Source organism: Lissotriton helveticus, chromosome 10 (assembly GCF_964261635.1).
Source record: "Lissotriton helveticus chromosome 10, aLisHel1.1, whole genome shotgun sequence".
NCBI lineage: Eukaryota > Metazoa > Chordata > Amphibia > Caudata > Salamandridae > Lissotriton > Lissotriton helveticus.
The window spans coordinates 824187132-824211526 of NC_136071.1; positions in this window are offsets into that span (position 1 = coordinate 824187132).

Here is a 24395-nt window from a genome sequence, read left to right on the forward strand (position 1 = left end):
TCTCTGGTTCTTTTCGGTGAGCATCTCTGGTTCTTTTCGGTGAGGGTCTCTGGCTCTTTTGGGTCTCTTTGAGCTGCTGATGTCAAAAGCTCCCCCTAGTAACATGTGGTGCATCTTCATCTGTTATGGCACGCCAAAAGGCTGAATATAGAAGAGGATTTCTCCCAAGTTTGGTGCACATTCGGCAAAGCAGGACAGTCAACAAGGGCAGAAAATGTGAATTTACGATGACTTCATTGTTAGCCATAAATCAAGAGATGCAGCTTTATAATTCATTTCCAGGAAGGTGTACACAATTCTGTGAGTAGATGCAACACATGTATATTGATTAATATTTTGGCATACAATGCCTTTACAATGCCTGTGACTCTCAGCATTAGCAAGTTATATTTGTGAACATGTCCTATACTGAATGTAATTTAAACAATTGTCTTTTAATTAGTTAGTAAAACATCTGCTTAAAATGTTACATTTTACATCTAATTTCATTTGCCTTTTTTGGTCTGTGTACTGGTAGTGTTGGCTTCACAGTGTGGCACCAGGTGTTTGCAAACCAACACAAATCCACAAGAGGGCCGTCATTTGAAATTAGAGCAGACATTAAACATAATAAGCGCTAAATTAGCATGGGCTCCAGCATGAGAGCTAACAACAGCAGATAATAAGTACCACCGTAACAAGTGGCTGGGGAGCAGAAAATCCAGAACGGAATGTTAAGAATTTGCACAGCTTCGGTAGCAGGAACTAGTACCTCCTCTGAAGCGTCTCCCTTGTAGCCTAAAGCCCTGTTTTCGAGAATGAGCCTCGTACTCTTGGCTGACCCTCACTGACACATGCAGGAGTGCTTCTTTCAATCTGTGCACCTCAGGCAGCACTGCGCTTCGCATTCCCAGCCATTTGTAGTGAATGCAATTCTTCAAATCTCCTTGACACTTATGTATATTGCTTTTGCTAGTGGTTTACCTTCTTAAAATACTTTCAAAAATTTAGATGGCTAAATAGCCACTACACCATGCATTTAAAAGGCATAAGTGGTCATTTAGAGATAGAAGACATCCTTGAATCTCTCTAAACAATTGGTTTTCCCACACTGTCAATCTTGAGGTTACTATGTCAGATTTAAAGGGATGGCAACCAGTGATTGACTGCTGGTGGAATCACTGCTGGTTTTGTTAATGCACAATCAAGGACAGTGACCCATCCACCACACGGCTATCACCTTTCATGTATCGGATGATATGTCCTATTCAGGGTGGTCCTAAAGAAGCTTGTTTTCCATAGCCAAGACCACCATATATATTGAGGTTCGCTTGGGCAGGAAAATAAACTATGGCCTTTATGCACATTGGGAAGCCCCTCCACATAAGGACCACTGTTTTTTGCTTTTCAAAAATTAACCCCTCATTATCAGTAGTTTTTTTCTGAAACTGAAAAATGAATGATGAGCATGTAACACCTGTAGAATCCTCCCGACCTTGGGTACCCACCAATGAATACACCACACATGGAGCTTAGTATTACACATCTTTATACGTCTGCCGGTAACTGCAAACTGAACATTATAAATCAACCTTCATTGCATCCCGCTCTAGCACTTGTGTCAGAGCTCTATGGAGTACATCAGATGCCAAAAGAGTTCCGTCATTGCTAAGCGCAAGACACTACATATCCCCCCATTAAATGAAAATGTAAAATTGTTCATATAACAAATGACCACTGTCTGCCGAACTCCCTAGAACGGGTGCCTCCGTCATGATGGTGCCCATCTCACGCATTCATTTTTAACACAAGATCCCAAAGGAATGGAGTACTCATGGGTGATAAGCAGCTTTATTTCTTTGTCCAGACGCGTTTTTTAACGAGCATGCACGTGGTCACTTTATTTTTTTAATAAGGTGCACTGATAAACAATTTAATCCTGACTGTGGTGAAATTAATGCAAGGTGGCAATATTAGTATAGCACCATAGACATGGGCATTGAATAACAACACTGGTGCATTGTGTTAATTGTAGGAGTGTGACCTCATACCACGTGGGTGCAGGGATAAAAGCATCACCTAGTGTTTGCATTTCACTCACCTGTGATCAGGGCCGCACGGCCGAAACGCGTAAGGACATTATACTTGAGAACTACTCAGAGTTCTCTGCTTCTTTTTTGCATAATTTATGCATCACTCTATGCCTGAAAGGGTATTGTTTTGACTTATACTGGGTGCTCCCTTGTGTCAGGACAAAGCTATACCTCTCTGAAGAGCTCTACGTAGAGTGAAACACTGTGTCTGGGGTTGCTTTTACTCATTTCAGGTTGGCTTGGCTGGTATTTTACCAATTCAAAGCTGTAATACTGTGCTTGGAGTGGTAAATGGTGTGAGAAGTTGGCCTGGCATATGATGTCGACTATTCTAGTGGGCACCTTGCACCAGTCCAAATGACCCTTATTGATGGTAGGTTGTAAAGTCAACCTTAAAGAAAGCTATCCTAATGGTAGCTGTGGAGAGCAGCCTTCAGGCTAAGACTTAGAGGCGAGTTATGCTAGTTGTTTTACCAATTATAATCTCTTGAATGATCAAATGAAAGCACACCACACAAGGTATATATAAAATATATATGTATTTATTCTAAACACAACCCCTCTGGACTCTTTATGAGGTCAGAGGTAAAAGTACAATACAAGTAACTTAATTAGCATACATTAAGTTGCACAGTATATGTTATGCCCTAGGGGCCTCAGAAACCATATACTAAAATAGTGGTATAAGAACCACGTGAGAGTTAGAAAGCAGGCCTAGGGCCTGTAGAACCGCTGGGGCTACCTATACCCACCCAAGGTTAGGATGCAGGAGGCCCAAGGGGGACGCTTGCAGTGTCTAAACACAGCAGCGGATCATCATTGCCTTTCATTGGAGAACGAACAAGTTACAATTTTAAAGATTAAGGGCATTTAGAGGTGAACTACGATGGAACCCTTTTAGACTTGAACACTTCAAGAGTCAAGACCCACGGGAGCACCAGAGTACTCGAGTTAGGTCACCCAAGGAAGCCGGGTGCATAGGTGTCTTTTGGTGTTGTGTTTCGTTGTCGATTCCTATGGAGAGCTGTGAATAAATGCTCCAGGCGACCAGAGGAAAAGTGTCCAGGTGCATCCAAGGGTGGATCGGAGATGTGAAGAACCTGAAAGCAGAGGGGACAGAGTCTGGGTCACTAGCCAGTGACCAGGATGGCAAGGAAAAGATGCCAGCCAATGTCAGGTGGTTTCAGGCGAAAGAGGGGAAGCTTGACTCTTCAGCCACGAGGTCCAGGAGGCATCGATGATGACCAGGAGCTGGATTCGAGCTGTACCACAAAGGATCTAGTTGACTGCAGTGTCGGAATCTGGATTGAACCCAACAAACCTTGGCAACAGCAATCCACTCAAGACGACAAGATTGGCTTCGGTGCAGACCAGCAAAGTCTGAGGAACTCCTCCTTTGGAGAGTCATGAGAGCATATCTGGAGCAATCAGGAAAGCTCAAGAAACAAAGGATTGGCCTTCGTGGGGGCTCACTAGCCAAACGGACTAGGAACCGCAATGGCGCCTCAAGCTGTGGTGAAGCAAGGGGACACACGGGTCACTCATGGAGTGCTGGCCTCTGTACTTTGGTGCAAAAGGAGCTCGGGCAGGGGCTTCAAATACCCCAATGCACAACTTCAGGATACCTCGGAAAGTAGTTGCATTTGCAAAAATGCAGGATGTCCAGGAGTTCTGGTCCCACGTCTCTCGTGTCAGCTACGGGTCTCAGCTTTGCTGGGATCTTGGGTCAGCCTCAAAGATGTCTGGAAGTCCATGTCTTGTGTCACAGATTCTTCAGGATCCGGCAGGAGCCTCGAAAATGCAGACTGGCAAAGATGCAGTTGGTGCTTGTTTGAACAAGGTAGTCACTCCTTGACCACAAGGGAGAATTCTTCCGTTTTCCAGTCGATATGGAATGTCGAAGGTCCAAGATATGCTGAGTTTCGTCCAGGGTAATCTAAAGTCCTAGGGACTGGGGTTCTATACTTATAGTAAGTTTAGGGGTTGGACTAACTCTAAGGTCCCTCCTATGGGTGGAGCTGGGGAGGGGGTGGTTACAAGATAGAAGCATGGACATTCTGCGTCACTGAAGCACGAACTAGGATACCCACTGGAATCAGAGTATACTGCCATTGAACCGGTGGAGGTCTGGGTCTGTGCCCCTTATCACGGACGGGCACCCCAGAGGCGACATCAGTCCTATCTAACCACAATCCCCCAGTCCTGAAGAAGACCCGTTGTGACCCACGAATCAGGCGCCACTAGGGTCGAAACGTCGACGGATAAAGAATTCTGTGGACCAACACGGAATATTCCACGAACAATTGCCAACTGTAGTGGCACATAGGAATATTTCCAATTGAATACTGTTTTGGCCACTTTTTAACCTCAATTGTTTTTTCACTTGTACATATTTCACTGTTCACAATCTCACTGCACGACTATTCACTGCACTAATATGTCACTATCACCCTATTCTGATGCGCCGTTTTTGTAGAAATTTATAAATGTCTATAATGAACTCAGGGTTACTATGAATGACATTTGAATTTATAAAATAATAATTTCATACCCTATTGGTTGCTTTTGGATTTGCGTTTTCATATTCAATTTTCGATAAAGTGAAAGTAAGTTGACACTGCAGCTTAAGAAACCTATGAAAAAATATATGAAGACGAAAAGGAATTTATTGCCCAACAGAACCATTGTTGACATTTTGTATAACGCCCAGGTTCTGAGGGATACTGGGTCACCCCATAGTAATTTACTATATGGAGTTTCGTCCAGCAGCAGGAGGGCAGACTTGTGTCTGTGGCAACAGCATCCATTTTGTGATGCGGGGGCTCTGTTTAACTTTATCTGGGTTTACCAGTAAGTACATGTCTTCTCCCTCTAGAAGGGTGGAATGCTACCCCTGCTGCCAGAACTGGCGGGGGGATAGTATTCCAAAGTGTTTGACACCTTACACAACATGTTTTGATGAAGCCAAACCAAAATAGCATTAACCGCGAGGATTATAATGCACTTAAGAGTATATAGTATTGCTATATCATAGAACAGCTATAAGGAGATGGTTCCGAAAGCTGCAGAGGGGCTCAGCTCATGCTAGGGCACCCTCTCACACAAAACCAAGCACTCTGCCTTCAGGATTGTCAAGGCCTGCCATCGGAGTGACTTATAGGTTACTAAGTGTCTATATGTAAAGGTAAATATAGGTATACTATATCTAAGTAAGGGGTGCTTACACCACCTTACCCAGACTGCAAGTGCAGACCTGTGGTGTCAGTTTGGAAGGCTAACCAGGGGTGGCACAATACATGCTTCAGCCCCTGGTAGGCCTCTGGGGTCCCTATGCCCTGGGTACCTAAGATACCATATACAGGGACACATAAGGGTGACCCAGTGACCAATCTGGTAGGTACCTAAAGTACATGGTATCAATTTAGAGAGAGAAGAGCTAGGCTGTGAGCCTGATTAGCAGGGCCACAGCCAGACTAAAGTAAAAAAAAAACTGTAAATCACAGCAAAACGTGGGGGTAACCATAGGAAGCAGACCCTACTCTCCTACACAACCCCCCCAAACGCAGGGACATTAAACTAACCTTGACCAGTTGAGTCTTCATGTTCTAAGTGGAAATATCTGGAGAGTCCATCTGCATTGGCATGGTTACTCCCAGGTCTATGTTCCACTGTATAGTCCATCTCCTGTAGGGAAATGGACCACCTGAGTAGTTTGGGATTTTCACCCTTCATCTGTTTTAGCCATAAGAGGGGCTTATGGTCTGTCTGAACTAGGAAGTGAGTACCAAACAAGTATGGCCTCAGCTTCTTCAGAGCCCAAACCACAGCAAAGGCCTCCCTTTCAATAGCTGACCAACGTTTCTCTCTAGGGGTCAGCCTTCCGCTAATGAAAGCGACTGGCTGGTCCTGACCGTCTTCATTCAATTGTGATAGCACAGCCCATACCCCCAACTCAGAAGCATCTGTTTGAACAATAAATTCTATGGAGTAGTTAGGACTTTGCAGAATTGGTGCAGTGCACATGGCTTGCTTCAGGTCATCAAATGCCTTTTGACAGCTGACTGTCCACTGAACTTTCTTAAGCATTCTTTTAGAAGTTAAGTCATTCAGGGGTGTCCCTAAGGAACCATACCCCTTGACAAATCTCCTATAGTACCCAGTCAGGCCCAAGAAAGCTCTGACTTGAGTCTGGGTGGTTGGAGCAACCCAGTCCATTATGGTCTGGATTTTGTTCTGCAAAGGTTAAACCTGGCCTCCACCTACAAGGTGGCCCAGGTACACAACCTGACTTTGCCCTATCTGGCACTTAGTAGCCTTGACAGTTAGGCCTGCTTTTTGCAGGGCCTCCAAAACATTTTTCAGGTGGATCAGGTGATCTTCCCAGGTGGAGCTAAATACAGCAATATCATCTAGATAAGCTGCACAGTAGTCTTTCAGACTTGTGAGGACTGTATTCACCAACCTTTAAAATGTGGCAGGTGCATTTTTCAGACCAAAGGGCTTCACCACAAATTGTAGTGCCCTGCCCACTGGGGGTTGAAAATGCTGTTTTTGGCTTTGCATCATCACCTAGTCTTATCTGCCAGTAGCCAGCTGTTAGATCAAATGTGCTCAGAAATTTGGCTGATGCCAACGTATCTATGAGCTCATCTGCTCTGGGTATTGGATGGGCATCAGTCTTAGTGACTGCATTGAGACCTCTGTAGTCTACACAAAACCTCATCTCTCCATGGGTGTGAGGTTTTGGTACCAGGACTACTGGACTAGCCCAAGGGCTATCTGAAGGTTCAATTACTCCCAATTCCAACATTTTCTGGACTTCAGTCCTGATACAGTCCCTGATATGATCAGGTTGCCTGTAAATCTTATTTTTAACAGGCAGACTGTCTCCAGTGTCCACCTCAAGGGTGCACCAGGTAGTCTGATTTCGAGTCAATGAAAACATATGTCTGTATTGTTTAAGCAGAACTTGTCTTCAGTCAGTTTGCTGCTGATCAGTGAGGCTGCCTGACAAGGCTACTCCATCAACTGATCCATCATCAGGGTTCTGAGAGAGCAGGTCTGGGAGAGGGTCACTCTTTTCCTCCTGTCCTTCATCAGTGGCCATGAGCAAGCCCATGTCTGCCTTGTCAACATATGGTTTCAGTTTGTTGACATGAAGTACCCTATGGGGGCCCCTGGGAGTTCCAAGATCTACCAAATAGGTAACCTCTCCCTTCTCTTCGACAATAGTGTGGGGTCCACTCCACTTGTCTTGAGAGCTGCTGGGGTCACAGGCTCCAACACCCATACTTTCTGCCCTGGCTGGTAAACAGTCAGCACAGCCTTTTGGTCATGACAGGCTTTCTGTAATTCCTGGCTAGCCTCAAGGTTTTTGGCTGCCTTTTGTACGTACTCTGCATCCGGGAGCTGAGACCAAGTACATAGTCCACAATATCCTGTTTAGGGGATTTGAGAGGTTACTCCCATCCCTCCTTCCACCGACAAAGATGGCCTCTAACAGAATGTCCAAACAAAAGTTCAAATGGGCTGTAGCCAACCCCCTTCTGTGGAACCTCCCGGTATGCAAACAAAAGGCAGGGTAGCAGGATATCCCATCTCCGCCTGAGCTTTTCTGGGAGTCCCTTGATCATACCCTTCAAGGTCTTGTTAAATCTTTCAACTAGACCATTGCACTGTGGATGATAGGGTGTGGTGAACTTTTAGTTCACTCCACACTCCTTCCACATTCCAGTTAAGTAACTTGACATAAAGTTTGTACCTCTGTCAGAAACTACCTCCTTAGGGAAACCCACTTTTGAGAAAACTCCCAAGAGGGCTCTTGCCACAACAGGTGCTGTAGTGGTCCAAAGTGGAATTGCCTCTGGGTACCTGGTGGCATGATCCACTATCACCAGGATAAACCTGTGCCCAGATGCAGTTTGGGGATCCATTGGTCCAACAATGTCAATCCCTACACGTTCAAAGGGAACCCCCACCACAGGTAATGGTATAAGGGGGGCCTTTGTAGTGCCACCTAATTTGCCACTGGCTTGACAGGTGACACAGGAGAGACAACACTCCTTTGTGTCTTCAGACATGTTGGGCCAGTGAAAGTGAGGGAAAATTATGTCCAAAGTCTTGTTCTGGCTCAGGTGTCCTGCTAAAGGAATATCATGGGCTAGTGGCAAAAGGAAGTCTCTGAATGCCAAAGGTATGACCAACCTCCTGGAAGCACCAGGCTTGGGACCTCTACTCTCTGAATACAAGAGACCTTCATCCCAATAGATTCTATGGGTGCCACTAGCATTCCCAGCAGCCTCACAGCAGCTTGCTGTCTGAGTTTTTCAAGAGAAGGGCAGTCTAACTGTGTCTGACTCAGATCTGCCCTGGAAGGGTACCCTGTCCCTAAGAACTCAACCTGATCATGTTACAGCTCCTCTGAGACAGTTCCTTCTTCAGGCTCACAATCAGCTTCCTCAGAAGGCTGATCCTCACTCCGATTCAGGGGGGAAGGCACAGCCTTAACCCTACTGCTCCTTTTCCTGGTAGGCAACTGGTCCATTATTTCAGAATCCAGTGCCTGTTCAGTGTTGCACTTTTTGACCTGTGACCTAGTCACTGCAAGCACATGTGCTGAGATTCCTAACATTTCTGCATGTGTCCTAAACTCCACTTCAGACCAGGCTGAAGTCTCTAGGTCATTGCAAAGCAAACATTCTACAGGGAGGTCTGAACTAACAACAACCTTCTTACGGCCAGTTACCCCTGCCCAGGAGAAATTAACAACTGCCATACTATGTGTGGTAGTGACATTGCTAGCATTGGTCACTTGGTAAGTTTCACCAAATATCACTTGTCCAGGGGGTGAACAACCATTACAACGCAACTATTACAACGACATATCATTACCACGCAACTATTACAATGCAAGTCATTACAACGACTTGCGCTGGGGGCGCTCTAGGATAGGGAATAGTTTAATTTACTATCCAACACCTTCCCTACTATCCACCTGGACTGGAGTTGGAATAGTAAATTAAACTATTCACTATCCAGCACCCCCCAACGCAAGTCGTTGTAACGACTTGCGTTGTAAAACTTGCGTGGTAAAGGCATGCGTTGTAATGACATACATCCGTCCAGGGTCCACAAAGTCAGGTATCACCATTGTGATACTGGCACCCGTGTCCCTATAGGCCTGAACCTTTTTCTCATTGACTAAAGGAGTTTGTCTGTACTTGCCCAGGTTACTGGGACTCACAGAGGGGATCACATCCATGCCCCCATCACAGATCAAAACAGCTTGAGTTGGCACTCTGACTAGGCCAGAATCCATCTCAGTTCCCAGGGTTAACCCTACTACACCCTTCTATTGAGAACCACCACTTGGAGCTGAACTAGGGGGAACAGTTGCCTTAGGGTCAATGGTGGCTGGAGCTGCCTCCTTCTTGGTGCAGTCCCTAGTCCAGTGAGTATTATTGTTATAATTCTTGCACCATGGTTTTCTTGGACCTTCTTTCTTTTTGGATTGGGGCCCCCGACCATTAGAAGCTTTTTGGGGACCTTGTGAAGACTTCTGGTCTTTAGCTTTCTACCCACCCTTTTGGTCTTGCTTCTTCTGGTCACCACATTGGTTCTGTACCTTCTGCTTCACCCTGGTTCTGACCCATTTGTCTGCCTTCTTTCCCAATTCTTGGGGAGAGGTCGGATCAGAGTAAACCAAGTGCTGATGCAACAACTGGTTCTGACAGTTATTAAGAATCTGTTCTCTCATGATTAGATTATACAATCCTGTATAGTCACATACTTTACTGCCCAGCAACCAGCCTTCCAGAGCCTTAGTAGCGCAATCTACAAAGTCAGTCCAGTCCTGAGTCTGTGTCTTCTGGGTATCTCTGAATGCCAACCTATACTGTTCAGTGGTTAGGTCAAACCCATCTATTGGATCACTCTTCAGGACTTGGTAATCATCAGCATCCTCTTCTCTGACAGTGAGGAGCTTCTGTGCTTTGCAGGCCCTTTCCAGTGCAATGATCCATTTGTGGATGTCATCCCCAGTCTGATAGGGAGGGATAATCTTGTTTAGGTTTCTATGGTCATAAGACCTATCCCTACCACTAAGGATATTACTGCCACCAGGGGATTCTATCCCCATCCTTTTTCTCTCTTTTTCAAGAGCTAGGGTCTCTTTTTCTATGGCAATTTCTTGCCTTCTTATCCTAAGCTTAACTTCTTTCATTCTAGCTTCATGTTCCCTCTTCTCAAGAGAAGTTCTCCTCCCATGAGCAGAGGCAGAGGATCCTACAGATGTACCAGAATGGTCAGATTCCACTGAAGGTGATCTTTCCCTTCTAGGCACACCTACAGGTCTACGTGGGGGGATGGAGGGGGGCCATTCTGACCCACCTCATCTCCTGGTAGCCCTGTACTGACATCATCCTGGTCTACATCTTCCTCATCATCTTCAGAGGTCTGGTGAGGGACCCCACCATTATCCTCTTCTGCTGATGGATGCACCCCACTCCCATTACCTAGTCTATCTGGACCTGATGCTTTTTCTAAATCATCTGCCGCTAAGATATCTATCAGGTGGTGGGTGGTGGGACTTTGTCCTTGCTTTAATTTCCTTATGGCACACAAACCCCTTAACTCCTGTAAGGAGAATGTGTCATATATAGATGTCTGCACTTGGCTGACATCTGGCAGAGATACACTAGCTCCTGCCCTTAAAGCCATGACTAGTGAATGTGTGGTGTGTGCACCTACCTAAGCATGGGCGGATTTTGCGGATTGGCAATCCGCGAACTTGCGTATTTACGGATTCGCAATCCGCGAAGATCCGCGAACTCTAGCGGATTTGCGGATTTTTCCGTTTTTTGTGTTGGCGCGTGTTCGCGCCGATTTTGGGACAAGTTCGCAATTGCGAACTTACTTTTCGGCTTGCAACGGCCGCGACTATGTTGTTTCTACGTCTGGTTTATCATCACAGGTTCACAGCACCCTCTGTTTCACCACTGCCACCCTCTGGGACACCCATGCCACCCTCTAGTACATCCTCACAGGCACCTATTAGGTTTATTTATTACTGTAGATTATGGTGGTTGAAAAAAGCTAGCACACCTGCCCTTCTTCAACTGCCATCAATTAATTTGTGTTTCATTAATGTGTCAGTAATTTTGAAAGTTCCAGTCTGGCTGGCACCTGCTTCCTTCCTTATCTGTAATTTGCTTTTTGTTGCAGTGAAATTTTTTTTTTACAGGACCTTTATGGTGCTATTCTATGAGCCTGCTGTTTGGGTCATAGCAGGGTCATAGAATTGTTGCAAACTCTGGAGGGGCCCATCAGGAAGCACTACCTTGAATGTTACTAATGTTAAGTTTGAACTTTTGCACCTGCTCATTGCTTTCATTTTAGCTAAAATCGTTTTTTTTGCAATTTCGCGCGTTATTTGGGGCGCGAATCCGTGCGAGATCGATTTCGGAAGCCGCGAATACGTGCGAATACAAAATTGTTTTTGTTGCGACGTGTATGTTCGCGTGATCTTGCGCGTGTTCGCGAGGCGCTTCTAGCTATTCGTTTGCCAAGTTACCCTATCGGTCGTACACGGGCGCGGCCATCTTGTTGGCGTGACGTAATTCCGTTTCCGCCCGCTATGTGTAATCTCGCAAAGTGTGCTGCTCGCTAGTACAATTTCGCGCGTACTCGCAAGGAAAATCTCGCGCGAACTTACCCACGCGGTCGTGAACGGGCGCGGCCATCTTGTTTCTCATTCATTGCTATGGTTCTGGGCATGCTTTCTGTATCCTCTCTCAATCTCTGCCATCCTTTGCTTGTTTGAAGTTTTTTTGATCTAATTTTACTTATTATCTAACCCTCTATTTTTCTAGCTCTATATTTTTGTGTTTTCTGCAGCTTTTATTTACTTTTAAACTACTTTTTTAAACTCTTTTCTTTTCTTCTTCACTATTCTATTTCTTCTTTATCATTTAAGTTTATTTCTGCCCAGACCATGGTAAAGGGAGCCGGGAAGCACCCTGAGAAGGGGAAGGGTCCCGCACCCCGTGCCCGGCTCCCGTGCGGGCGTTTAAGGGGGGAGCAAGTGGTCCCGAGGGAGATCTTCAGCGCGGAGGAAGTGGCGGCACTGATCTTCCATGTCCAGCGCCGCCTCCCCAAGACGATCCTGGGAGGCGGCAAGATCGCGACCGGCTATGGCATCCGGGAGCGCCGCCAGCGGTGGGAGAAGGTGTGCCGGGCCATGTACAAGATCTCTGGGGTCCGGCGCACATATAACCAGGCCACCCACCGCTGGACCGATGTCATGGACCGGGAGCGGGACTTGCTGGACGCGCTCGGCGTAGAGGTCCCCGGGCTTGGTGAGTAGTAGTAGTAGTACATTTACTACTCTGTTTTATCCTGCTCTGTTATTTGCAAATCTTTGTTCTTTACCAAGAGCAATAATGCTGCCGATTACATTGAGGTAAATTATATTTCAAAATCTTCTATGCATTTCATTTTCAGGTGCACTGCTCTCCTTCTCAGTAGCCTTGCTTGCTACTATGCTTCTTTGTTTTGTATGTTGTGTTCAGAAGCATTTCATTGGCCTGAGAAATTATGTATGAGTGTACTGTAAAGAAAAGAACTGCGTAATGCTAGACAGTAAGGGTCATATTTTCAATTACCGGCGCATCCCTGCAAAGTAGCAGGGATGCGGCAGTAATTGTGTGCCATGCCACCACCACCCATTGGCCCAAAACGTCACAGAAGCCTTACGCATCTGTGCCGTAAAGGCAGCGCATTGCTGGAGTTGCGTGCCAACGATGGCGCAGCTCCAGCAATGCTCTGGGGTACCCTATCTCCCCAATGCTGCATCAAGCCGTACGTCGGCTTCAAGCGCGCAGGGTTTGAGTCATGCATCATTGTCCTAAAAATGACTGATTGACATCTTGTAGATTTCCCTCAGCCACTTTTAGGATTCGTTCCTGCGCAGGTACGCCCTCCCTTGCGCCGGAACGCCCCCTGATGGCGCAGGGCTTTACAACGTGATGCATCGCCCATATGCCCATATGTGGTTTTTTTTTTAATATATACGCCGCACCAACACCATGGCGAGTCTTTTGTTCTGCCGCTGCGTCAGAAAAGGCACGCAACAATGGAGGAAAATCAGCCGCAACTTCCGCAAGGGACTTATAAATCAGCCCCAACAGACTGAAGTCCAGTGTCCTTCCTTTAGACAGTCACATGGCTATCAGAAGAAATAGTGGCGGTGGTGGCGGGTGGATTGATAGTTTGAGTATTCACTGATCTGCAAGCAGGATGGACTTTGTCTGTCACGTGTTGCGCACTACTGCCTGCAGTGCCAGGCCTAGGCAAACCTCTTTAGTAGTCTGTTTATTGAGTTACATAGGAACTTTCTAAGTCAACGTTCCGCAAATCAGGCAATACGAATAACGTAGTATACCACATGAGATAGATCCCGTGGAATAGTTGTCTATCTATTTGCTATTTTTCCAAAATATGTTGTTATTGTTCTTTTGAAATGTTTGATTTGGTTGAAAAATCTCATCCATGTTTTATGGTTTTTCTTTCTTTCATGTTGTACATCAGCTCCCCCCAAGGGCAAGAGGACACAGGAGGAGGGTGCTGAGGATGCAGGCCAGGATCGGGCAGGCGAGGGCTCCTTTGCTGGCCCCAGTAAGTTTACATTTTACTAAACAGTACCTATTTTTTCCTAGCGTTCCTCATTCGATTTTTTCTAAATCGTCTTTGATCTTCTTGTAGACTGGATATAAATTCTTATCCTGCCTCGAATATGACTCCCTGTGGTATTACTAGACTATTCTTATTAGTCTGTCTGTGTAGCTAACTAAGATTGGACATTTGGCAATTCCATTGGACTCCCATTATATTCAGCAATACCTCTATGCACTGTCTCCTTACTGACTAGATAGTGTGGCAGAGTCATTCAGCTCCCGAAGTCACCGATTATAGATCCCCAATGATCTCTAGATTATCGTACGCAGGACAAGAGAGTAGTACGGAGTCACAGCACAGTCAAGAAGTGTCAGAGGCACTCATGCTTGCAAAAATTCCAAAACCTTTAGCTCATCCACTCTAGTCTAGAGGAACAAAAACCACAGAGTCTATTTAAGTGTAAAAGCTTTATTAAAAGTAAACACATTTATTAAAATCTACTTTGTCATAAAACTATTTAACTGTAAACGGAAAAGTGGTTAGTGCTGATGATTAATTGGACACATTTCTTGTGGTCGAGCCGAACTCTCACCTAGTTTGAACTTGATCCTGGTCGTGTTCTTAGGACTCAGGAGTCAAGCTTCTGTCTGTTAGGAGAAAAAGTGGTGCGTGTTAAAAATCAAAAGCAAGCATTCATCAGTTGTGCATAAAAGTGCAGCAAGACAACAGCCTTCCCTGGAAAATGGGACATTTTTACTATGGAGTAGACAGTCACAAATTATTACATTGTATTCTGTTTTTTTAACATTTCTCCTAGACCAAATATTATATAGTAGTGAGTGGTGTATTCTAACTTTCTTAAATGTACTTTGTAGGTGTAACATCTGGTGACGGGGCCAGCGCGGAGGTGGCTGTGTTGGACTTGGACTCGGAGGCCTCTGGGGAGGAGGCGGCGTTAGAAGAGCTGGTGGCCGTTCCTGTGGGGGATCAAACGGTGGTGGCGGAAACAGGTAAGCTATATATTCCTTACTTATTGAGATTGAAGACTGCATAGTGTGCTTTCTGCACGGGTGTATTACAATTACAAATCAACCAGGTAGTAGCCTCCTCGAAATGTACTTCGACTTAGCTGTGAAGTTTTTGGTGAGAAGAATCCCAATAAGTTCTTAGACGAACGTGATGGATGGGATGAACGAAAAGCGAAAGAAGGGTGTAAGTAAGTGGGACGCGAACTTGTATGATGGCTGGCAAAGAAGAACGATATGTGTTTGCTTGGACCCAGAGGTGGCTGGGAAGGAAAGAATATGGTATGGTGCATGGCTGGGTCAATGATGAAGCAAGGATGGGTGGAAGGACAGCAGCCTGGGTGGGTGAAACAGAAACTGTATGTGTGCGTATACTTTGAATGAATGGATGCCTGGAGCATGGTATTCTCTGACTCTTACATAGCAAATGTGTATCTAGAGAGAGTAGATGGTCGCCAGGTGAAGTAAGTGTTACCTTGAAGAGCATGTACCACCGCACCCGCACGTCCGTCCCAGTGCAGGGAAGGCAAGGAAAAGAAATTGTAAATGTGTCCAATACTACCATGAATAGTAGCAGTACTTTGTATTGCGTTTGCATTCACAGCATATATCTGGTTATTACGGTGGACACTCCGTACCTCTCTTAATAACTTTAGTTTACTTGTAGTACGTCATTCATGTGTGGGTGTATCACTGTGTTCACTCAATATTAAGCAAAGCACCTAAAGTCATCTCATCTGTCATTAAATACGTCCCATGTGAAGTGATAGATAATCAAATTAGTTAGCTTCTTCAGTTTCCTTTTCTAGTACTCATTTGCACTGTAGGGTGAAAGGTAAATTAATTAAGCAGTAGCCCTTGTAACAGAGTATTCTCAGTGCCACCCGTAATAGAAAAGTAATAGCTTCACCACCTGCATGTACTGGACCGGTACAGTAACGCAAGTCTGTCTCCATCATCATGGTGTGCAACTTTTTTTCTCGGGTGCAACTTCACTGTGCTGTGTCCATGTCATTCTGCCGGCTTGCATAAGATAACGTACCCATTTCCCTAAACAAGAGAGAAGAAGAAGAATAAGACTGGTGTACTGTCATAGTCGACTGTAATGGAAGTCCATAGTGGTCGTAGAATTAGTTCATTAAACTACCACTACTGTTAGAGCAAGGATGCAGAAGTGGGAGGTTACATAGATACTGTCCTCAATAGTTATGTACTGTGCTTTCAATTTGCTACTTGTACTCTGTGACCCAACTTTCGGCTCAATCACTTTGTGTTATTAATAAGGAGCATTGGTTACAGACTATGTCTTTCTTTCTTCATATAGTTGCTCCTTCCAAATCAACAACAAGGAGGGAGCAGGCTAGATTGGCCCGGCAACGGAGGCTGGAGGCCACAGTCGCCGAGTATCGGCGGCTGGTGGCCCTGGAGGAGGAGGAGGACACGCAGTCGAGCGGGGCAACATCTTCGACTGTGACCACTGCATCCTCCTCCGTGACTAAACCAGCGGGACCGAGCCGGGCTAAGAAAGCCGACCGCCACCGCCAAGCACCCGAAATACCAGCTGCCCCCCACAGGAGCTGCAAGGAACGCCAACGCCGCCTACGAGTCCGCATGTCCAACCTGGAGCAGGAGGTCCTGAGGTATAAGACCTTGGTTAAGGGCCTCCGCTCCGAGCTTGCCACCCTCCGCAAGGAGTATGATGCCCATGCCGCATCATGCACCAGCACCAGCACCCTCCAGTAGTGGAGTGTCCCTTGCCCTTTTTTTATAGACTTTTGGGGGGTGGGATTTGGGAGTTGGGATCGTTTTGGGACGTTTCAGAGACAATCGTTGGGGTTAGGGTGGGTGAGGGAGATTATTTTGTTAGGGATAAATAAATATATTTTTCAACTTTATCTGACCATACCTGTTTTTTACTGCTTTTCAGTCTGGTGGGTGGGGGGCGGGGGTGTAACAGTAACTTTGTTTTCCTGAACAGTCGTAGGACTTTAGTAGTACAACCGTCAATCTCTTGTCTACTCCGAAATAATACTCCATTATACTACCTCCCACCAAACGCTTATCTTACCTGTAATTTGTGTTAGAAATTAGGGCTAGGCCCAGGGCTGGCTCCAGGTGAAATGGGGATTAACGTTGTCATTCCTGGGCGGGTGACATTTCCTCATTGCGGTGTTACTAGTGGTGTGACACAGTGGCAGTTGCATGCCTATGGAAAAAAAGAAAACGAAACCTTGTTTGTACTCCTTACTGTAGCATTACAACGGTTACGGTACGATCGAGAAAATAGCAGGTGACAGTACACTAGAACAGTGCCATAATGTAGCCTAACAAATGGTAAAGTATTGCAAGTATAACTAGTACTTGCGTTGAATTTATTTGACATTGGCTACTACTACTAGAAGATATAGTACTGAAGCTGAGTAAGTCTAGAAGATATCCTCGTATTCCTTCACCAGCCTGTTGCTGCTATCACCTTATCCTCCCCAGCAAGTGTGTGGAATTATTGATGTCATTTTAGTCAGACATCAAGCAAAACAACACAGCCCGGGGGAAGAGGGTTAGGGTTTGTAAAATGGATGGGAATGGGGGTTTCTTTTTGGGTAGGTTTTGTTGAGAGAAGAAAAAAAAAGCAGAGCATGGACAAACAATAATTGAAGATACAGAGTTTACAGACAATCTTTGGTTACAAACTAAAGGTAAGCACATGCAGTCACACTCATAGAATAAAAGACAACAATGGATACTGTATCTGTATTGCGTATGTTGTTGGAGTTGTCCTGTTGAAATTGGTAAGTAAGTTGCATGCAGCAAACAATTCCTCTTATTGGCGGCACTCCTCCATTCCAGCTGACGCTTCGTCCATCAATGTGGTGGTGACCACTGACAGAAGAGACACCCTGTCCACTGCCTGCCTGGCGGATGTTGACTGAAACCCGGCCTGTAATTATTGAACGGAAAACAGGAAGTGCTATTACAATACCACTGATAAATAAATAAAAGGTATGTACGCTGTGTGGTTCAAAAAGTGACACTTTGATTTCCCTAATAGACAGTACAATATTTTTGAAATTGCGTGCTCTGTCTGAGTCACCTTTTTAAGGATCAATAAGTATGGCCAAAATATTATAGCGGATCTTTCCCCTCAAGGTGGGTGTACTACTGTGTTTTAGAACAAAATTTGACCTTCCCAGCAATGCTCCCACCAAGACCCTTACTAAAGCCAGTCGCAAAAATGTAGAAGAACCCAATCATATCTCCAAAAACGATGCCTAGCAGAAAAATGGTTACAAAACGTACTTTGAAAGTAACAGTAGACCCAAATACAGACCGTGGATTGTATTCAAACCACTTGCCTGCAAGCAAAAGTATCCATAGCCAGCATCGCTCCAACAGTGCTCTACAACAACAGAACCGCGTTGCAATCGAACCCCCCTAAACACATGCAATCCTGCTGCTAGGGCTAACCCTAACGAACCCTAACTTACAAAAAGTGCCAAAACTGGTGTTTCCTTATGGATTTTGTCCAACTAACTTCTAGCCGGTATTAGACCTTCCCAGGAATGCCCCAGGCAAGACCCGCCAACCCACCCGCAAAAAAACACCCGACACAACACCACCAAACAGCGAAAAAGCTAAATCTCATACTTACAATGTCTCTCGGCCTTCGGTCCAAACGCGGCGCTGTGCAGCTAGGTCGTCATCATCATCAATCATCATAACTCCTGTTTTCCACCACGGATTTCCTGAAAAGCAAATGCAATCAAGATTAGACTGTCGCAGCAGTGCTTCGACAGAGACCCCGGCCGCAACCCACCCACGAACAGCAGGAAGCCCCCCAAAACGCTACATTGAGCAAGATGTCTGAAGAAATGGCAAAAAAAAGGCTGTTCCTTATGGATTTTGTCCAAAACACTTCTATCCGGTATTAGACCTTCCCAGGAATGCCCCAGGCAAGACCCGCCAACCCACCCGCAAAAAACCACCCGACAACACCCCCAAACAGCGAAAAAGCTAAATCTCATACTTACAATATCTCTCGGCCTTCGGTCCAAACGCGGCGCTGTGCAGCTAGGTCGTCATCATCATCAATCATCATAACTCCTGTTTTCCACCACGGATTTCCTGAAAAGCAAATGCAATCAAGATTAGACTGTCACAGCAGTGCTTCGACAGAGACCCCGGCCGCAACCCACCCACGAACAGCAGGAAGCCCCCGAAAACGCTACATTGAGCAAGATGTCTGAAGAAATGGCAAAAAAAAGGCTGTTCCTTATGGATTTTGTCCAAAACACTTGTATCTGGTATTAGACCTTCCCAGGAATGCCCCAGGCAAGACCCGCCGGCGCCAACCCACCCGGAAAAAAACACCAGACACAACACCACCAAACAGCGAAAAAGCTAAATCTCATACTTACAATGTCTCTCGGCCTTCGGTCCAAACGCGGCGCTGTGCAGCTAGGTCGTCATCATCATCAATCATCATAACTCCTGTTTTCCACCACGGATTTCCTGAAAAGCAAATGCAATCAAGATTAGACTGTCGCAGCAGTGCTTCGACAGAGACCCCGGCCGCAACCCACCCACGAACAGCAGGAAGCCCCCCAAAACGCTACATTGAGCAAGATGTCTGAAGAAATGGCAAAAAAAAGGCTGTTCCTTATGGATTTTGTCCAAAACACTTGTATCCGGTATTAGACCTTCCCAGGAATGCCCCAGGCAAGACCCGCCGGCGCCAACCCACCCGCAAAAAAACACCCGACAACACCCCCAAACAGCGAAAAAGCTAAATCTCATACTTACAAGTTACAATATCTCTCGGCCTTCGTTCCAAATGCCGCGCTGTTCAGCTAGGTCATCATCATCAATCATCATAACTCCTGTTTTCCACCACGAATTTCCTGAAAAGCAAATGCAATCAAGATTAGACTGTCGCAGCAGTGCTTCGACAGACACCAAAAATTACACACAAACCCCCGGAACCCCGCCAAAGAGCACCTCAAAGGCAAGCAAGTCAGCAAAAACGGCAAGAAATTTCCACCTCATATTTGGTCCAAAACACTTTTGTCCATTATTAGAGCTTCACAGCAATGGGCCCAAAACCGTCAACTCACCCGCAAAGAAGTACAACACCCCCACAAGTGCTGAGTCTTTCTTCATTGTGCGTAATCCAGCACTCTGCTTGGAGGTAAATCGCAGTCTGGAGGAGGAGGATAGAGGAGCATGTTCTTCAGAACTTGTGAACCTGAGGAATGTAGACTGCGGCACCTTCAAATCAATAAGCAAACAAGTGAAGACAGTTCTGATGATGGTCTTGTTTTTGGGATTAGGTGATTAAAGTTTGAATTAAATTAACTGTGCAAAACAAAGAAAGAGAGACACAAAGCACACAGGAATAAAAGTGAATAAGGACGAAAAAGAAAGTTCTTGATTGATTGTCTCATTTTCAGGGCTCGGTGTCAGGGAATAAGAACAAGATTTCGTCATCATACTCTGCGAATTCAGGCTGGATGAGGTCAGTGGCACCGAACAGAGAAAAAATCCCCTCATCTACGTTGCTGTCCTCCTCGTCTTCATGTGGCGTGCTTTCTCGCACTTTGTAATCTGGTGGTATGAGGTGCTGATTCATCTTGATCATTGTCAGCCGCTCCACATTTTTGGGCGATAGGCGGCTCCGTTTGGGAGTTACAATGCCACCAGCAGCACTGAAAACACGTTCAGAAGACACACTTGCGAGTGGGCAAGACAAATAGTTTATAGCCAGGTTGTAGAGCTGTGGCCACAATTGTTTTTTGCCATGCCAATACTGCAATGGCTCCTCATTAAGAAAGACCACTGTTGAGTCATTCAGATAGTCCTGCACCATCGACTCAAGGTCATCAACTGTTCCTCCACTTTGCTTACTTTTTGCTGTGCCTGTGACATTTTTTCGAGAACCATACCCCATCAAACTTAGCCAATCCTCCTCCCCAGCCACTGTTAGTGTTGTCATTGTGTGTGGTGCAGATGATCCAGTTGCCGGTGTCTTTAACGGCTGAGAGGTCACTTGTGCCCCAGCCACAGGTGCAGAAGTGGATTCTTGTGACTGCGGATGGCCTGCTGATGCTGATGTACTGGCTTCTCCTTCAATAACCTGCCGTTCTTTTTCAAACCTCTTGGCTGACCAGGCTAACCAATGTTTGTACTTTTGAACATCTGCATCAGCGAAAGGAAAGAATGCGTTGTCTGCCAGCGCCTTTTTGTAGCGTGGATCCAGAATAGTAGCACAAATGTAATGCTGATCTGAGTTGATGTTTTTAAGACGTTCATCACCACGTAGGCGATGTAATAATTTCTCAGACAAAATGAAATGGTTTTTTTTTTTTTCATCTTTTTCAAACTCAGAAGAAACCGCCATCAGTTGGTGCTCCAGTATGCACAACAATGGGATAGCTTTTCCCAAATTACAGTCCTCCTGGCTGACTGCACGCGTGAAGAACTCAAAAGGACGAAGCATGTCTGTCAGGCTTTTAACTATGGCCCATTGCGCCTTACTCATCCGCAGGTCCTCCTTCTGAGATGTAGCCTCTGTCAAGAAATAGTGATCGAGTACCGTATACTGCTCATGCAGACGCTCAAGCATGTAGAAGGTTGAGTTCCAACGTGTTGTCACCTCCTGGATGAGTGCTTTCACTGGCATTCCACGTTGAAGTAGCAGTCTCCGCAGATGCTTCCGGGCCTTAAAAGAATGGCTGAAATGGTTGCACATTTTGCGGCAGGTGGCCATTACCTCGAACGCTGGACTCTCTTTATCACTCAAGAATTTTTGAACTACCAGGTTGATACAGTGCGCCAAACACGGCACTCTAACATAGCCACCCTCCGACATGGCCTTAACTACATTGGCGCCATTATCCGTGGAAACATAACCAATCTTGCGTTTTAGGGGGGATAGCATTGTCAAGACCTTTTTGTTAAACTCTTGCAAAAGGTTTTCTGCTGTGTGACTTTTCTCCAAGCCAAACATGGCTAGTGTTGCATGTTTCCGAGCAGCTTTGAAAACTTGGTCCGGGTCAACACCTGCGTTTAGCTTTGCTATAACACCTGAAAAAGAGACCCAGTGTGCAGTGATGCACATGTAATCATCGCCTGGGCCACTGGTCCACATGTCTGTTGTCAGATGTATTGTGTGAACAGCACTCTTCTGCAAAGCTGCCCCAATCGCCTGCAGCACATCTTCATGTAGTGCTGGAACCGCAACTCTGGCAAAATAGAACCGGCTCGGAACCTTCCATTTAGGGCAGAGCGTTGCAACTAATTCAAGAAAACCTACCGCTTCTACAAAAGAAAAAGGTAAAAGGTCCACAGCTAGCATTTTAGCCAGCTTAGTGTTATACAGACGCGTCAGTGGGTGGTTGCGTTCATATGGCACCTCTGAAGTAAGCATTGTTCTAATGTTGCCCTGGACCAAGCATTTACGGGCTGATAATGACTTCGTTGACCCAATTTTGCTCGCTGGTGAACTTTTGTGCGTTGGTGTCTCACTCGCTCCAACACTCTTAGTGTGCCTCACATTGGGTGTGCTGCTGAGAGGGGTACTGGGTGTAAGGGAAGTGTTTGACACGTCTTCTTCCTGCTCGTCAACATCAGATGAAACATCAACGTTTCCTTGATTTTGGCCTTTCTTGATCGCAGCTAGGTGCGCAAACCATTTGACAGCGTGCTTTCTCTCAAGATGACCACTCTGGCCGCCGGTACCATAGTTGCTACCTGGCTTACCACGACTAACTGCAAGCTTACAAAGGGTACAAATGGCAAACTTTGGATTTTTGGGACAAACAGTAAAGAAGTCCCAAACTGGGGACTTGAAGTGTCTGTGGGACCTGGAGGAGGCGGCGATACTGGTGGTGGTGGTCATGAAGCTAATGCCAGATGAAGTGGAGGATCTGGATTGGCCAACTTTTGTACGTTTTCCACTTTCACCGCCACTAATTAAGGTCGAGGTTGACGCAGGTCTCTTCTTGCCAGAAAGAAATATGGAAGCGGGACGAGTTGGTGTACTACTTAACTCCAATGATTGTGGTGTTTCCACTGCCTCCTCATCGACAACATCATCATCATCATCATCACGCGCAGCAGCTCTTCGGGCTAGGGTCAAAATGTCTGTTTGCTGCATGCCCGCTGGGGCTGCAGTGACCTTTATGATGACTGGGTCGTCGTTGGCAGAGTCTTCATCAGCAGCAGTATCCGCCACTTCTTGTTGAGCCTCATCACACTCCATAAGTCTGAGACTTTGGACGAGCTTCCTTTTACGCTTAAGTACCTTTGTTGGATCATGGTGTGCCTCACTCTCAGACGGCTGTGGTGCTGGTTCCCAAGTTTGATCCGTATCATCAGAAGGAGGTGTGCTTGAAGAAGATGTAGACACCACCCTTGATCTCTTCCTTGCTAGGGGTGTGGAAGACAATGAAGGATCATCAGGAGGAGTGGCTTCCTCAAATGATACCTCGCCTTGATTGTCGATTTCCTGATGTGCCCCTACTTCGGGAGGAACAACTATTGTGGGCACTTGTGACCCTCCATGCACCTCTGCTTGCGCATCTCCTTGCTCTGCCTCTCCTTCCACATGTACTTGGGCTTGTACTTGCACATGTGATTGTTGTTGCGGCTGTGGTTGTTCAACACTCGTCAGATGAGCTACAACAACCTGTGTTGATTGAGGGACATTGCTGCTGCTTTCTTGCGATGAGCCAACATCACTGGTCGATGGTGATTGAAGAACTATACTGGCTGCCTCTGCAGCACTCAAGGGCTTGGACTTAAGTTGGCGTGGTGGTGGTGGTGGCACTGAGCCCAATGGAGCGGGGGTGCTGCTGCCAGCTTGGTCCCCAGCAGATCCCGCTGCTGCTGCAGGCATACTTTTTTTTTTACTCCCAAAAAAAGGGGCGGGCGGCACACCAGTGTCCTTGGTAACTTGCTTCTTCTGCTCCTTACTGGCACCTTTCTTGCTAGAGGAGCTACGGGTTACTTTTTTTGGGGCCATCTTCTTCAGAGCAGGTCAGCAGGCAGCAGTTGCACGAGTTGCAGAGGGTTCTGTGTCCAGACGTGACGTCGCGTGACGTTATGCTGCACACACACACCGCTGCAGGACTTCTTCCTGGCACTGGTGGTTCTCTTGAGTCTTCTTGTGCACCTAAAAGCAATGGAAGACAGAGGAACATCAGTTCAGTTATACACCCCAAAAAATCGACAAAACACAGAAAAATGAGCACAATCCCATGCCATCCATGATGTTTACATTGAAGACACCCCACAGAAAGACTACGGACATGCAAGTATGCAACACTCACTACCCCTGGGCATAGTGGATGAAAAGTAGGCAAAATAAGTGCAGGCCTCAGACACTGCCTCTCCTCAAAATGGCCCCTTACACCCCAGGCACATGTTGCCTGTACCAGCCAGCACTCAAGATGGCCACCACCACCACCCACATGACCAGTCCACATCAACAGTACACCCCCAAAAAACAGAAAAACAGCCAGAAATCACCACAATCCAACGCCATCCATGATGTTTACATTAAAGAGAGTGAGACCACACCACAGGCACACTCAGTCCATGCACCACCACCCCTGGGCAAAAGGCCACA